Here is a 16,139-nt window from a genome sequence, read left to right as displayed (position 1 = left end):
GTCTTCACCGTCTGCACTGCAGATAGAGGGGAAAGCTGGTCAGGCTAATCAAAAAAATTCTTGTTATCATCTAAACCCATTTGTTTTCCTTTGACATTCCTCTGAAGTTTCTCCTGAAGGGGAACCCCCAATTCACTTCTAATTTTACATTGGGCAAATGTTTTAGTGGTGACTCATTGGCCCAGTCCTTCAGGCATGAATGCTGAACAATCTTCACTCACTTTCAGAATGTTCTAGCAAGTATACCATTAAAACGGAAGGCTGTTGCAACAGTGTCTCGTGGATTTTACTGGCTGGCTTATTTAGAAAGGCATTAATGCTACTCAAAGAGAGAGACAGAGAAATTCAGATTCCATTTTAATCTTTGTGCTAAACCCTTAATTTTTGCATTTTCCTCAGCACCCTGTTTTGGAAAGGAGATAGCTGTGCTTACAAATCAATTAATTCTATATGCATGTTACGACATGAAAAGGGAGATTTATTTTTCTGTTATTTGTATGCAAAGAGAATTTAATCCGCACACACAAGCAGCTTAACATCCACATTCATGAACCGCGCAGACATCAAACCAATTCCCATGTCTTGCGAGATAAACAATCTACGAGAAAATGGAAAAAGGAACTTTGGCTTGACGGGATAAAAAAACTTTTTAATTGGCCAAGAAGGCTACTTAAAATTCTGCGATGCAGAAACATGGGAGCTAGACATTTATGTGCATATAAAGATCATGAACTTTCTAGAAATAAAGCCTGAAATTATCTCTTTCCTGTACACCAGGCATCATCTTATATACCAATAGCAAGCTGAATTCTCTGGGTATCAGTCCTTATGCAGCCACAATGGCAGCCTCTAATCTAGGTGAGACCATTACTGTTCCCTAAGAACTCTCATTATGTGAGAATGGTCTATCAAGATTCTTCTCACTCAGTGGGTGCTTCAGCTGACTGAAGGCAGGTAAGCCCATAATTTCCCTTCAGTCAACAAAAGACCCAGACCCAGTTCCCATGCTCTGCTTCTCTTACTGGGGGACCCCCCCCTCCAGTGGAATAAAAGAAATAAGCTCGCAGAACCTGAGTTGAGGGTGTGTGTGGGATTTTAGAAGGTTTGGGAAAGTTATATCCCTAGGAAGAGAGTGCTTTTGCACCCAGGTTCTGTGCGTGGGCTTCCCATAGGCATCTGTTGGCTGCTGTGGAAAACAAAATGATAGACTTCAAACCAGAAGAGGTGATCTAAACAACAACAACACACATTGCTGAAGACTGCCATATGTGATGTTCATTGACTGCAGTTTAGCTTGTAATTGAAAGCACTCATTGAAGGCTTAGTCAGAATACATGCTAGCCAGAAATCTAGGCAGGAATTTTATTGTTCTTCTTAAAGGTAAAGGTAAAGGGACCCCTGACCATTAGGTCCAGCCACAGACGATTCTGGAGTTGCAACGCTCATCTCGCTTTACTGGCTGAGGGAGCCAGTGTTTGTCCGCAGACAGCTTCCAGGTCATGTGGCCAGCATGACTAAGCCGCTTCTGGCGAACCAGAGCAGTGCTTGGAAACGCTGTTTACCTTCCCGCCAGAGGGGTACCTATTTATCTACTTGCACTTTGAAGTGCTTTCGAACAGCTAGGTCAGCAGGAGCTGGGACCGAATGGGAGCTCACCCTATTGCAGGGATTCGTACCACTGACCTTCTGATCGGCAAGCCCTAGGCTCTGTGGTTTAACCCACAGCGCCACCCGCATCCCATTGTCTTTCTTAGACCAGAGCAAAACAGACCCAGGAAACTCCTGACTTCATCCATATACAATTAATTCCCATGCCACCTGTTTTATATATAAATTTGGATGCCATGCAATATCCAGACTCTTTATATTCAAAAGAACTTTGCTTTCATAAACATATAACCGAGAAGAACATACCTACAATCTCAAGGGTATTCACTTTGTTCCTTATAGAGAGCACAGGTTTCTCCTTACTGACATTAAGGGATCTTACTCTGTCTTCTTCATCCCAGACAGGTCACACTAACTCACAGTGTTCTCATCAGCATCCAGAGAAACCTCTCTCAGCAGCCATTCCAGCTCATCACACACAGAGAGAACAGAAAGCAGTTAAAAATGACAGTTACTTGAATAACAGTCACAACAAAATGGATTGCCTCTCTCATGTGACTCACAGTCATCCAATCACATGAGAGAGCTTCTGCCAAAGGGGGGTAAAAACCATGCTAAAAACACACAGCAATTCAACATAAGCAACATTCCCATTTCAGGAAATTACCGTATTTTTTGCCCTATAGGACGCATTTTCCCCCCTCCAAAAAGGAAGGTGAAATGTGTGTGCGTCCTATGGGGCGAATGAATGCAGGCTTCAGGAGAGCCCCACTGCCAGCCCCACAAGCTCGGGGGACAGCGGGAGAGGTGCAGCGTGCCTGTCCCGCTGTCCCCTAACCTGGTTTGAAGGCTGGTGGCAGGGAGGAGCCTGCTTCTCCCCACCACCAGCCCCACAAGCTCAGGGGACAGCTTCCCGCCCCAGCCCCGTGCCTGGGGGGGGGGAAATAAATTTTTTCCCCTTTATTTCTCCCCCAAAAAAAACTAGGTGCGTCCTGTGGGCCGGTGCGCCTTATGGGGCGAAAAATACGGTAAACCATTATCCTTAACAGCCTTTCTTTTAATTTACCTGAAATGAACAAAATATTTAGTTTACATAAGACAGGAGTCTCCTGACTTCGTCCATATACAATTAAGTCCCATGTCACAATGACCATAGTGTGTTTTCTTTTTCTTTTCTTTTGTATGGTCTTTCAAATATTTCTGAACATATTAAACCTGACAAATGAGTTCAGTAGAATAGCTACAAACATATCCAACATTTATTCTCTTTTTTCCTACAAAAATTATTTTATTTATGATTTTCAATTTTATATATTTCAATAATTTTATAATCATTTTAATATTTCAAAACTTGGTGTCCTTCCCCTCTTTCTGCGGTTCCTTAAATTTATTTTTAATATTTTCTGCATATCCAAATTAACTTAATTTCCTCATTTATTCATCTACTATAAATATATATTCTTATAAAACTGCAGGTTATTACAATAATCCTGACAACCTTCTTATCTGTTTACAATTTATTTGTAAATATTCAATAAACCATTTCCATTCTTTTATAAAAAGTTTGTTATCTTGATTTCTTATTTTTTTTCCAGAAAGTTTTGCCATTTCTGCATATTCCAGAAGTTTTTGTATCAATTCTTATTTTGCTAGGACTTATGCTTCTTTCCATTTTGGGGGCAAGTAGCATTCTTTCCTCTGTAGTCGCATACATGAATAAATTTCTGTACATTTATTCTCTTGACAGGCAGTTATGTGGGATGACGTAGCAGTGAATCTAGTGCATTTTGTGTTCATATTAAGTATATTTGGTATGTTCTTGTTTTTTTAAAAAAATCCAAAATCTCCCCCCAAACCCGAATGGGACGATGAGTATCTGAACATGCGAAAAAAATATTCAGGGTAAAAAGGGGGAACTAAAATGTCATGTATATTCACCTTGAGTACCTCACAAATGGACATTAATGCCTCCTTTTCCTAGTACCCAAATGTAAAATGAGCATGGCAAAATATACTAAATTCTGGCTCTGTTTCCTGTTCTGAACAGCAATGTTTTCTGGCACCGAGAAAACAAAGTAAGACCTACAAAGCTCCATCTCTGTCACATAACTCCCAAATTTAGCAGAGTAACTCCAGAGATGTGTTTGTCTAAAACTCTAAATTTGAGTTATACCTTTCCAGATCTTGAGAGGTAACGGGGTGGGGATGGTGAGAACTAAATGAGTACTTAGGCTGTGCACCATATTCCACTTCACAGTTGATTTACCTTGTATGCAATGTTGATTCCAAGCTACTGCTATAATGAATTCAGCCTGGGAGAAACTACTAATAAATGTTACATTTGGTCAGGCCTTATTTATTACCAAATATAAATGATTAAATAAGAGAATCCATTGGATAAGCAGTCTGAGGCCTTAGGCCATCAAAAGACCTGGAGCACAAGGAGTTCCTGGAACTCATTCAGGCATGTAATTAAATAAGAAGAGTGTTCGCAAACCTGAAGCTTTTTACCTGCACCCAGTGATGTTTGCTTCCACCTGGGGGATAGGAATCACAATTCCTAACTTTTCTTCTCGCTTCTTTGGGATCTTGGATTAGGCTCCAAAGCCCCATGTAGGGAAGCAGCAAGTCAAAGCTGTGTGTTTTTAATTTGACCGATATGCTTTTTGTTTCACTGCAGACTCTCAAAGTGTCCTTTTTCCCCCAGGGACACTCCCAGATTTACTGAAGCTGTCCCGGTTTCTGATTTGATCCTGGAATGTCCCCCTTTTGCTTAGGATGTCCTTATTTTCATCGGATCTTAAAAAGCAGAGACACCACCTTGCCAGTAAAGGTCCATATAGTTAAAGCTATGGTTTTCCCATTAGTGATGTATGGAAGTGAGAGCTGGACCATAAAGAAGGCTGATCACCGAAGAATTGATGCTTTTGAATTATGGTGTTGGAGGAGACTCTTGAGAGTCCCATGGACTGCAAGAAGATCAAACCTCTCCATTCTGAAGGAAATCAGCCCTGAGTGCTCACTGGAAGGACTAATCCTGAAGCTGAGGCTCCAATACTGTGGCCACCTCATGAGAAGAGAAGACTCCCTGGAAAAGACCCTGATGTTGGGGAAGATTGAGGGCACAAGGAGAAGGGGACGAAAGAGGACAAGATGGTTGGACAGTGTTCTCGAAGCTACCAACATGAATCTGACCAAACTGCGGGAGGCAGTGGAAGACAGGAGTGCCTGGCATGCTCTGGTCCATGGGGTCATGAAGAGTCGGACACGACTAAACGACTAAACAATAACAACATTTTCATTGGAGAAATGTTGGAGGATATGGAGTTATGCAACCCCCAAGCCAAGGAGACAAGCAGCTCTGCAACATTGGCAAGAAATCTGAAGGCAACCCTGTATAGGGAAGTTTTTAAATTAGTTTTAATGTTTTTCAATATGCTGGAAGCTGCCCAGAGTGGCAGGGAAGCCCAGTCAGATGAGTGGGGTATTAATAATAAAATTACTATTGTTGTTATTATGGAATAGGACATCCCTATTTCCATTGGAGGAATGTTGGAGGGTATGTCACTGATGTCACTTCTGGATGACCTTTTTAATAAGCATTTGTTCTGACTGGTTTGCAAGGAGATTCGACGACACCAACTATTTATTGAGTGTTCATCCTGATTTGTCTGTTGGAAGGTTATATGGCATTGCATCAAGCAAATGTTATTCCCACACTTCCAAGTACATCTCCTCCTCACTTCTCTTATTGCAAAATGTCTGATTTGGGGTGTTCATGTGTGCAAGAGCTCAAAATCAATGTTAATTGTGCAAACTACATTTGCTGAAATTTGCCCTTGGATGTTGCAATTGAACAGACTTCCAAGGATATGTCAACATGGTCCCAGATCCAGTAGATTGTAAGTTGAGACTAAGGTCCACTGAAACATCAAATCTGGTTAGCTGCAATCCTGCCCACATTTACCTGGGAGAGACATCACCTTGCCAACAAAGGTCCGTATAGTTAAAGCTATGGTTTTCCCAGTAGTGATGTATGGAAGTGAAAGCTGGACCATAAAGAAGGCTGCTCGCCGAAGAATTGATGCTTTTGAATTATGGTGCTGGAGGAGACTCTTGAGAGTCCCATGGACTGCAAGAAGATCAAACTTCTCCATTCTGAAGGATATCAGCCCTGAGTGCTCACTGGAAGGACAGACCCTGAAGCTGAGGCTTCAATAATTTGGCCACCTCATGAGAAGAGAAGACTCCCTGGAAAAGACCCTGATGTTGGGAAAGATGGAGGGCACTAGGAGATGGGGACAACAGAGGACGAGATGGTTGGACAGTGTTCTCGAAGCTACCAGCATGAGCTTGACCAAACTGCGGGAGGCAGTGGAAGACAGGAGTCCTGGCGTGCTCTGGTCCATGGGGTCACGAAGAGTCGGACACGACTAAATGACTAAACAATAACAAAGCTTCATTTAAGTAATTAAATAAATGTTTACATCTTACATTGCTAGGAATGTGCTACAAGATTCAAACTATATGTTTCATATAAATGTGTGGAACGGTAAACCAAAAAACCAATTAGGTGCCATAAGGACTTGCTGTTCAGTTCCATGCTATAGTTTTTGTCCTACAGCTTAAGGGAGGAGTTTTGAAGAACAAACCATGAAAAGCAGCCCAAAATCCAGCTGCTGGTTAACTTATTCTGTGTGGCAAGATGACTGGGCTCTCTTCCCATTTTATGCTGCAGTTTATGTTTTCGAAAGAAAAAGTATGTGTTTCAGCTGTATTTTTCTTTTATATTAAGCAGCATGGTTTTAATGAGGATGCAAAGGAATATATTAGAAGAAGAGCTTATTTGGAGCAGAACAGTCACTTTTTTGTTGATTTTAATAGTTCTGTAGGGAATATACAAAGCCAGTTTGCTTTATTGTTTATAGAAATTAATGAATCTACTCAACTGGTCTAAGATATGGAGGACAATCAAGGGGAAGATGAACAACAGGAAGGGAGAGGAAATACTATTACTGACTGTAGGTCTCCTTGATGTCTGGGTTCAAACCTAATAGACTTCATCATATGTCATCTGTTCCTGATTTAATGCTGGAATGTTGTTGTTGTTGTTGTTGTTGTTTAGTTGTTTAGTCGTGTCCGACTCTTCGTGACCCCATGGACCAGAGCACGCCAGGCACTCCTGTCTTCCACTGCCTCCTGCAGTTTGGTCAGACTCATGTTGGTAGTTTCGAGTACACCGTCCAGCCATCTCGTCCTTTGTCGTCCCCTTCTCCTTGTGCCCTCCATCTTTCCCAACATCAGGGTCTTTTCCAGGGAGTCTTCTCTTCTCATGAGGTGGCCAAAGAATGCTGGAATGGAGACAAATATTACTAATTTTGCATACCCCCAAGTGTCCTGATTTAATTGGGACATCCCAGATTGATGGAGCAGCTTCTGATTCCAATCCCAGATGTCTCATTTGGGCTCCCGTGCTCTGGCCATGCCAAAAATTTCCTCCCAAAATAGGGTGTGTGTGTGTGTGTTATGATGTTGTCTTTAATTTTGCCTGTGTCACTGCCAAAGTGGGGAATCACAGCAACTGTGCCACAGGAATAGGGTACCCTCCTTTCAAATCAAAATCCGGGCATATTTCAGAAGCATTATAATAATAATAAAAAAGCTTTGGCTTGCATCCCAAGTGATGCTGATGAATGGGTCCAATCAGTACAAGCATCACTTCCAAAATGAGACCTCTCCCACCCCCCACCACCCCTGCACTCCTCTCCCCACATAATCTCCGACTCTGTTCTAGGGGTCCTAGGGGATGTGTTACCTTTCTGTGTGTGTTGGGTTTTGAGGAACATGGGAGCTGGTTTATCCATATTCATGTGCAACATGGGAAATCCTGTCACCTGATTACAGTCAAATGTCTGAGATTTCCCCATTGAAAGGCACTGTGATTGAACTGGAATGGAGCAATAGGAAAGTACTGTTATGGGTAAAGGGAAAGGACCCCTGGATGGTTAAGTCCAGTCAAAGGCCACTATGGGGTTGCGGCGCTCATCTCACTTTCAGGCCAAGGGAGCCGGCGTTTGTCCACAGACAGCTATCTAGGTCATGTGGCCAGCATGACTAAACCACTTTTGGTGCAGTGGAACACCGTGACAGAAACCAGAGCTCATGGAAATGCCGTTTACCTTCCTGCTGCAGCGGTACTTATTTATCTACTTGCACTGGTGTGCTTTCAAACTGCTAGGTTGGCAGGAGCAGGGACCGAGCAATGGGAGCTCACCCCGTTGCGGGATTCATACCTCCAACCTTCTGATCAACAAGCCCAAGAGGCTCAGTGGTTTAGACCACAGCGCCACCTGCGTCCCACACTGTTATGGAACATTTATTCCCAGACACTAGTCAGTTAGAAAGTTATTAACATGTAAGTGTGAGTAAGTAAGCCCAAGGTTAAGTTAGTAGAAGGTTTACAGTGCAATTCTATGCATGTCTACACAGAAGTGTGCCCTGTTGAGTTTAATGGGGCTTCCTCCAAAATAAGTGGGAATAAGATTACAGACTTTGTGGCCTTGACTAGTATCATTCCAATTATTTCACAACATTGTTTATTGAGGGAGATTCAGTCTTTGCTGTTTAATCTGCTACTACCTGCTCAGAAGCACTGAGATGCACCAGACTGTCAAAATACTGTAGTAGGATCACATTTCTTGGAGACTTAACAGTTTGCTATCTTCTGATGAGCAACATTTAGAAAAAGAATGCTAAATGATTAGTTTTTTAAAAAAAATCTACAAGATTTTATAATGTGACAATATCCATGTCAATTCTAGGATGGCTACACTTGCAGATAATCCCATTTCATTGCAGTTATATCCAGCTGGCCTGCTTTATAAAGTCCTTTGAAAGAATTATGTGTCATTATTAGGCAGAATCTCTGTGATAAAAATGAATATATTACCTAGACTGCTATTTTTATTTCAAGCAATACCAGTGGTAAAAGGAATAAGACAATTTAAGGATTGGCAAAAAAACTTAGCGAAGTTTGTTTGGCAGGGAAAAAGGCCAAGGATAAAAATGAAGATACTAGTAGATAAGAAAGAGAGAGGAGGCTTTGATTTACCAGACCTGAGTTTATATTATGAAGCATCGTGCTTGGTATGGTTAAAAGACTTGCTGACCTTAGAAAACACCGACCTATTAGATTTAGAGGGCCATGATAATAGACATGGTTGGCATTCGTACCTATGGTATAACAAAGTAAAGGTACATAAAGGTTTTCTAAACCATGTGATTAGGAAATCTTTATATGAAGTATGGGTTCGGAATAAAAACCTCCTGGAAAGAAAGACACCGTGGTGGATATCACCAATTGAGGTGCTGACAACAAAAAAAGCAAACATGGAAGGGGAAAGAATAACATATGAGGATATTACTAGGAAAACAGCCCAAGGGATAAAGCTCAAACCATACGACCAAATTGAAAAGAGGTTAACAGGGTGGCTGCAATACCATCAGATCAGTGATTTATTAAAGGAAGACAAAAAAAGAAATGGGTTCGAAGATAAAAAATCGAAATTTCAAATCGAGTTAATAGACTGTAAAGATAAAACTTTATCAAGAATGTATAGCTTATTGCTAGAATGGTATACAAAAGATGAAGAAGTAAAGGAATCAATGATAAAATGGGCAATTGATATTGGGCATAACATTGAATTGGATGCGTGGAAAAGATTATGGAAGGAGGGTTCGAGATTCACAGGATGCATGGCGTTGAAGGAAAACTTGTTAAAAATGATGTATAGATGGCATTTGACGCCAGTAAAATTAGCTAAAATGTATAGGAAAAAAGAAAGAAAGTGTTGGAAATGTAAAAAGGCAGATGGGGATTATTTCCATATGTGGTGGACTTGCGATAAGGTAAAAAAATTTTGGGAAGCAATTTATAATGAACTCAAAAAAATATTTAGATATACTTTTCCCAAAAGACCAGAGGCGTGTCTATTAGGCTTAATAGGAACAGAAATTAAAATAGAAGATCAAAATTTGTTCATGTATGCTACAGCTGCCGCGAGGACCCTTCTGGCCCAAAGATGGAAAGTACAAGATATACCAACTATACAGGAGTGGCAGGCGAAGTTGACAGAATATGCAGAACTTGCCAAACTGTCAGGGAGGATCCGGGACCAGGGAGATCAAAGATACCAAAATAACTGGAGTAAATTTATTGAATACTTAAAGAAGAATTGTAAAGAGGTCAAGACACTAGCAGGATTGACATAATACCTCCAATGTATAATAGTACTAACTTGAGAATGATGTGTGTGATGGAAAGAGGATAAATATACCAGTTGTGGGGAGGGAGGAGGGTTGTGACTTGGCAGAGTCAAAGGAAATGTATGGTGCTATTACAATTTGTTGGAAAAGAATATGTAGGGAAAACAATAAAAATTTACTTGCAAAAAAAAAAGAAAGAAAGAAAGAATTATGTGGACCCTCTGAAAATAAGTCAGTGTTCAGCTGCTTTTTTAAAATATATATATATATCAGTAACTATTCTTTTGTAGCCTAAATTAGACGAAAGCACCTTATACCGCAAAGACTCAATCCTGCTTGCCTTGCTCAAGCGAATAATCCATTTTCCTTCAATAGGGTGATTTGCATCCATCTTTTAAATATCATCTCTTATTTTGAAGCCCTGATGTCTTGCTTCTATAATACACACTTGATTTCATTCATTAGTTTTTAAATTTGCTGCATTTGTCAGGCAGAATGTGGCTGCAGTCCCCAGGCTGCTTACAATTAACTCCAGTGAAACGTTGAGAATGCAGCTGAACTGTAGACATCAAGCCTGAGAAACCACCAATTTCCATCTATAAAGGAGAGTAAGATACTTATAGCCTAACCTATGACATACAAGCATGTAATTCCTGAGGATGAGGCACAAGAATATACAGTATATGCCACTTACGGGACCAAGTTAAGCTATTAGTATTATGGTATGATTGTGGGGCAGTAGACCTATATAAGTGTTTAGGACTAGGGCATAAATAGGACTTTTTGTGGGAAATTGCAGTCAAATATAATTAGCAAGCATAGGGCTGGTTAATACCACAGAATTGTCAGCATTGCCCTTGAGCCAGCGCCACTAACTGGACTCATACACTTCAGCCCCGACTGGGCTAGGCGAGCTGGGTAGCACTTCCAGAGACCACCTTCTGCACAGGAACAGGTCAAAGTGCTGTGGACTCACAGCTTAGAGTTGTGAGCACTGGATTCACTCCAACAAGAAGACAGTTGTCGTACAGCAAAGTATAGTAGAGCATAAACGACTCGGAGAGCAGCTCTGTAGAATATCTTCTTTTATTCTATCTACAACTATAATACACAACTATGTACAGAGCTAAATGAGGTCTAAGCGAAAATGCTGAACTGCACTGAGTGTCTGCAGCTGCTCTTAGCAGCAACCTTATCTATACACACAATCTCTCTCTAACACTAGGTCTCTCTCTCTCTCTCTTTGATGTGAGGCTGGAGCGAAATAAGTAGAGAGCAGAAACCACCCTCTCCTCTCTGGAGAATCAGCAGAGAACATCAGCAGATTCTTGGATATGGGAGGGGTGAAATCTCCTCAAAAATTGTATTCCTAGACTCAGCTAGGTCACAAATAATAAATTATTATTATTATTATTATTATTATTATTATTATTATTATTATTATAGATAGATTCTTTATTGTCATTACACAAGTGCAACATTGCACAAAGTGCAACGAAATTGGATGCCATCCCTTAAAACAACAAAAGCAAGACAACAACAACAACCAAACAAACCACATTCCAGCCACACCCACACCACACCCATCAAACTCCCAGGTCACACTAACGAGTTACAGCATTCAAAAGGGCCACAGCTCTTGGATAGAAACTGTTTTTCAGTCTATTTGTCTTTGACTTGATGTTTCTATATCTTCTGCCAGAAGGCAGTAGTGCAAACAGACAGTGTCCCGGGTGAGATGAATCCTGCAGGATGTTATTTGCTTTCCTAAGACAACGGGAACCATACAGTTCTTCCAAAGATGGGAGAGGATGACCAATAATCCTTTGGGCTGTGGTTATGACCTTCTGGAGCACCTTCCTCTCCCTAGCTGTACAACTGGAGAACCAAGCACAAATACAGTATGTAAGAATGCTCTCTATGGAGCCTCGGTAGAAGGACACCAGCAGTCTCTCACTCAGATTGTTCTTCTTTAAAAGTCTGAGGAAATAAATTCTCTGCTGGGCCTTCTTCACCAGAGCAGTGGTATGTGCGCTCCAAGTCATGCCCTGATCGATAGCTACTCCCAAAAACCTGAATTCCGCCACCCTCTCCACCCGTTCCCCGTTGATATACAAGGGCTGAATGTCCGCCTTTTTTCCCCTGTAATCCACCACCAATTCCTTGGTCTTAGCCGTATTAAGAGCCAGATTGTTCTCTCCACACCAAACACAGAGCCGCTCCACCTCGTCCCGATAGGCGGACTCATCCCCTCCTGAAATGAGCCCCACCACCGTAGTATCATCAGCAAACTTGATGATTTTGTTGCTGGAATAGATGGCTGTACAGTCATACGTATAGATAGTGTAGAGCAGGGGACTCAACACACAACCCTGTGGTGAGCCGGTGTTAAGGCTAAGGGCTGTGGACATGTGTGACCCTACTCTAACCCTCTGGGAACGTTCTGACAAAAAATCCAAAACCCAGAGACAGGTGGAGTTGGAGAGTCCAATCGCCTCTAGCTTGGACACCAGTCTATGGGGGAGGATAGTGTTGAAAGCAGAGCTAAAATCCACAAACAGCAGCCTCACATAACTCCCCGGCTGCTCCAGATGGGACAGAGCAGCATGGAGAGTGGTATTGATGGTATTATCAGAGGTCTTTGTAACACAGAGTAGGTCTGCCAATGGACCTGGTACCTGAAGCCAGCTCCTCATAGAGCACGTATTCCAAAGAGAGAGCTGGGGCTGAGAACACAGCCCTGTTTCACACCACTCTTTATAGGGAAGGCGTCCAAGGATCAGCAATCATACTGGATACTAGCGAGATATCCCTAAGTGGAGATAGCAGCAGCTTTACTAGAATTTTGGGAAAGACTAAAATGAGAGCAAGGAATCTGCTGAGGTCAGCTGATATGTGCAGTGAAGAAGCCTCACGTATGTCTTTTCCATATCATCAGATCATAAGTAATAGAGGCTGATAGTGTAAAACCTTTTTGAAAAATAATATTTTAGAGAGAGACTAGAATTGAAGTTGCAGTTTGGTTTTTACCTTAAGTAAAGATCGCTGTATGTAGCTGGGCTCTAGAGGATTTCTAGCTATTGGTGGGACACATGGTAAGGATCTCATTCTGTGTGTTCTTTACATGAAACTGACCCAATATATAGCTACTTTGCCCAAGGTCACTTTAGCTGCACTATAAAAAGCTGTTCCTCTCCACTAAGGGACCCTGGCCAGCAGAGACGCAGCAAAGTACGTAATGAGGAGTTCAGCTTCATTGAATCGTAGTAACTTGTGGTGAAGTTTGTTCCTACTGTTCCCTGGGAAGTAGAAGTACTGTGCAAAGAAAAAGGAAAATGTTAAAAATGAGAGCAAACCTTTCCGACCTTTGGTTTCCATGATGCCACATCTGGATCCCAAATGGGGATTATGTACAGCATCTAACTCACTAATTGACGAGATGCCTATATATAAATTATTGGTAGGTAGCTGTCCTTAGTTCTGAACACCTGAGGACAATTAAATTTCCTATGAAACTGTTCTGGCTTATATTGACTAGATGCCTATATATAAATTATTGGTAGGTAGCTGTCCTTAGTTCTGAACACCTGAGGACAATTAAATTTCCTATGAAACTGTTCTGGCTTATATTATATTTCTTATCTTCTGCATTATACATGTGTCCCAATGAAGGGACCGCTTTCCTGAAGATCTACCTATTTGTAGAACAACCGTTATTCAAGATAACTGGGACAAAACTCTGCAACTCCAGCCATTGTCATTCCCACTGCATGTTCAGACTCTGGCATAACAGCATCTCTGAAAACAAAAATTACAGCATAGCTTGTGAGGAATGATTTGTGGTGAAAGCTCCCTTGTTTTTACATTTCATTGAGGGCATATACACAACGGCTCCCCATGCTCCTCCTACAAGACTTCAGTGCACAATTGGAAATGTGAAAAAGAAAGAAAGAAATGCCCCCATCTCCCACAAGTGTATCATATCACACAGAGTTTTATACCTCCTCCCTCTGAAGATAGACAGTCCTCTCACACTGTTTGCTGTTATTTCCCCAATCCGCCATACAAGCAAAATACTCTCTCTCTCCTATTAGTAGGACTCAAGTACATCCAGCTGAATGGAAGATTCAGGATGGATAAAAGGACGCAGCTGGACAGCACATGGTTGAACCGGGGCTTTCTTTTTCAGCTGGAACTGGCCGGAACACATTTCCGGCACCTCTCAGGCAGGTGCCATTGCCATTCTAAGAGAACAAGGGAGGTTTTCTAGGGGGGGTGGGAAACTGACTAAGTAATTTGCTCCCACAAGATGTAGTAACGACCACCAAACTGGATATATTTACAAGAGGATAATACATCTTTAAGGGTCAGTATAGTTAAAGCTATGGTTTTCCCAGTAGTGATGTATGGAAGTGAGAGCTGGACCACAAAGAAGGCTGATCGCCGAAGAATGGATGCTTTTGAATTATGGTGCTGGAGGAGACTCTTGAGAGTCCCATGGACTGCAAGAAGATCAAACCTATCCATTCTGAAGGAAATTAGCCCTGAGTGCTCACTGGAAGGACAGGTCCTGAAGCTGAGACTCCAATACTTTGGCCACCTCATGAGAAGAGAAGACTCCCTGGAAAAGACCCTGATGTTGGGAAAGATTGAGGGCACAAGGAGAAGGGGATGACAGAGGAGGAGATGGTTGGACAGTGTTCTCGAAGCTACCAGCATGAATTTGACCAAACTGGGAGGTAGTGGAAGACAGGAGTGCCTGGCGTTCTCTGGTCCACGGGGTCACGAAGAGTCAGACACAACTAAACAACAACAACAAATACATCTTTAATGGCTAGTAGCCTTCATGGCTTTGTTATATGTCCATGTCAGGATGCTGTCAGTGGCTCCTGGCTAGTTGCCCATGAAATGCCAGGGAATGGTTGGAACAGGAAGACTGGGAAGTGTGCGCTCAGTCTGATCAGCTTCCCTTCAAAGAGGAGGAGGGGGAAGCTTTGCCTTCCCCTTGTCTACAGCATTTTCAAGAGGAGAGAGAGAGAGAGAGAGAGAGAGAGAGAGAGAGAGAGAGAGATGCTATACCATTCATGGAAGACTTGCCTAGTTATGAGATAATGGAGGAGGAAGGGGGTGAGAACACAGCTGGCAGAGACCTCCCTGGAGAGTATGGGGGGATCCTCCATCTTCTCAGGCCCGTTGGTCCCTCCACATTCTAGAACAGAGAAGGCAGAGGGGTGGGACTCCTAGGACTTCCCACTGGTGCTCAGGATGTTGTTGAGTATGGAAGAGGTGGGGTCAGAGTAGCCAACAACTCTCTTTGTGTGGAGATATGGATTCTTGTCTTGCAACCAGATAACTGAATAAAAGGGTCTATAAAATATGAACTGCTTGTTATTCTTGCCTTTGATGCTACAAGAGGGGGAGAGGACTCTCCACACCTGACAGGATAGTATAAAGACAGGAAAAGAAGAAGAAGAAGAGTTTGGATTTGATATCCCGCCTTTCACTCCCCTTCAGGAGTCTCAAAGCGGCTAACATTCTCCTTTCCCTTCCTCCCCCACAACAAACACTCTGTGAGGTGAGTGGGGCTGAGAGACTTCACAGAAGTGTGACTGGCCCAAAGTCACCCAGCAGCTGCATGTGGAGGAGCGGAGACACGAACCCGGTTTCCCAGATTACGTGACTACCGCTCTTAACCACTACACCACACTGGCTCCTTTTTTACCATCCTTCTTACCATCCTTTTTTATTTCAATCTTTACATAGAGAGGCTATAGAACACAGACTCTTGGATAATGGCATTGTTCCAAGTGAATCTCCACCCCCACCCCACCCCGTCTCTCCCACTTCTTCATTCGTCATTCTCATCATCATCTCTATGGGTGCTGCTACGTGTCGTCTGTCTTTGAGCTCTTTGCTCTCCTACTTTTAAGGCTCGCCGGGTTCTGGGAGATGGAGGGTCTGGAATGCTTTCTAATGACACCGTGTCAGCCGGGTGTTGTTCTGACTCTCCCATGATTCCCCAATTCCCCCCCCCCCATCTGCCTCTGAACTACTACCTCCCTCAAACCTCTGTTGCAAATCTAAACTTTCTTCCTTTTCCTCCTCCCTGGAAGGGTCAGGATGGGGAGGGGGTCTCCACCATTCCTCCTCTGCCCAGTCTCTGACAATTAGTTTTCTTTAACAGAGGAAGCAGGTTTTCAGATTATACACAGGTCTTCTTCAGGCTTTGATTATGAGAGCAAAAAATAAACATCCAATAGAAACAA

At 42.4% G+C, this 16,139-nt stretch overlaps 1 long non-coding RNA gene across 1 annotated transcript; it reads right to left on the bottom strand.

Annotated features, from left to right (window-relative positions):
* Positions 1 to 76: 76 nt before the first annotated feature.
* Positions 77 to 15,232, bottom strand: LOC309538935. The gene is made up of 4 exons (XR_014222524.1): positions 14,971 to 15,232; positions 13,585 to 13,671; positions 1,915 to 2,076; positions 77 to 598 (listed from the first exon to the last, which is right to left on the bottom strand). It is a non-coding gene; the product is annotated as an uncharacterized lncRNA (long non-coding RNA).
* Between the last annotated feature and the right edge of the window lie 907 nt (positions 15,233 to 16,139).

The sequence above is a fragment of the Podarcis vaucheri genome (genome assembly GCF_965113315.1).
Source record: "Podarcis vaucheri genome assembly, chromosome: 8".
NCBI lineage: Eukaryota > Metazoa > Chordata > Lepidosauria > Squamata > Lacertidae > Podarcis > Podarcis vaucheri.
This window is presented reverse-complemented; position numbering and strand designations above follow the sequence as displayed.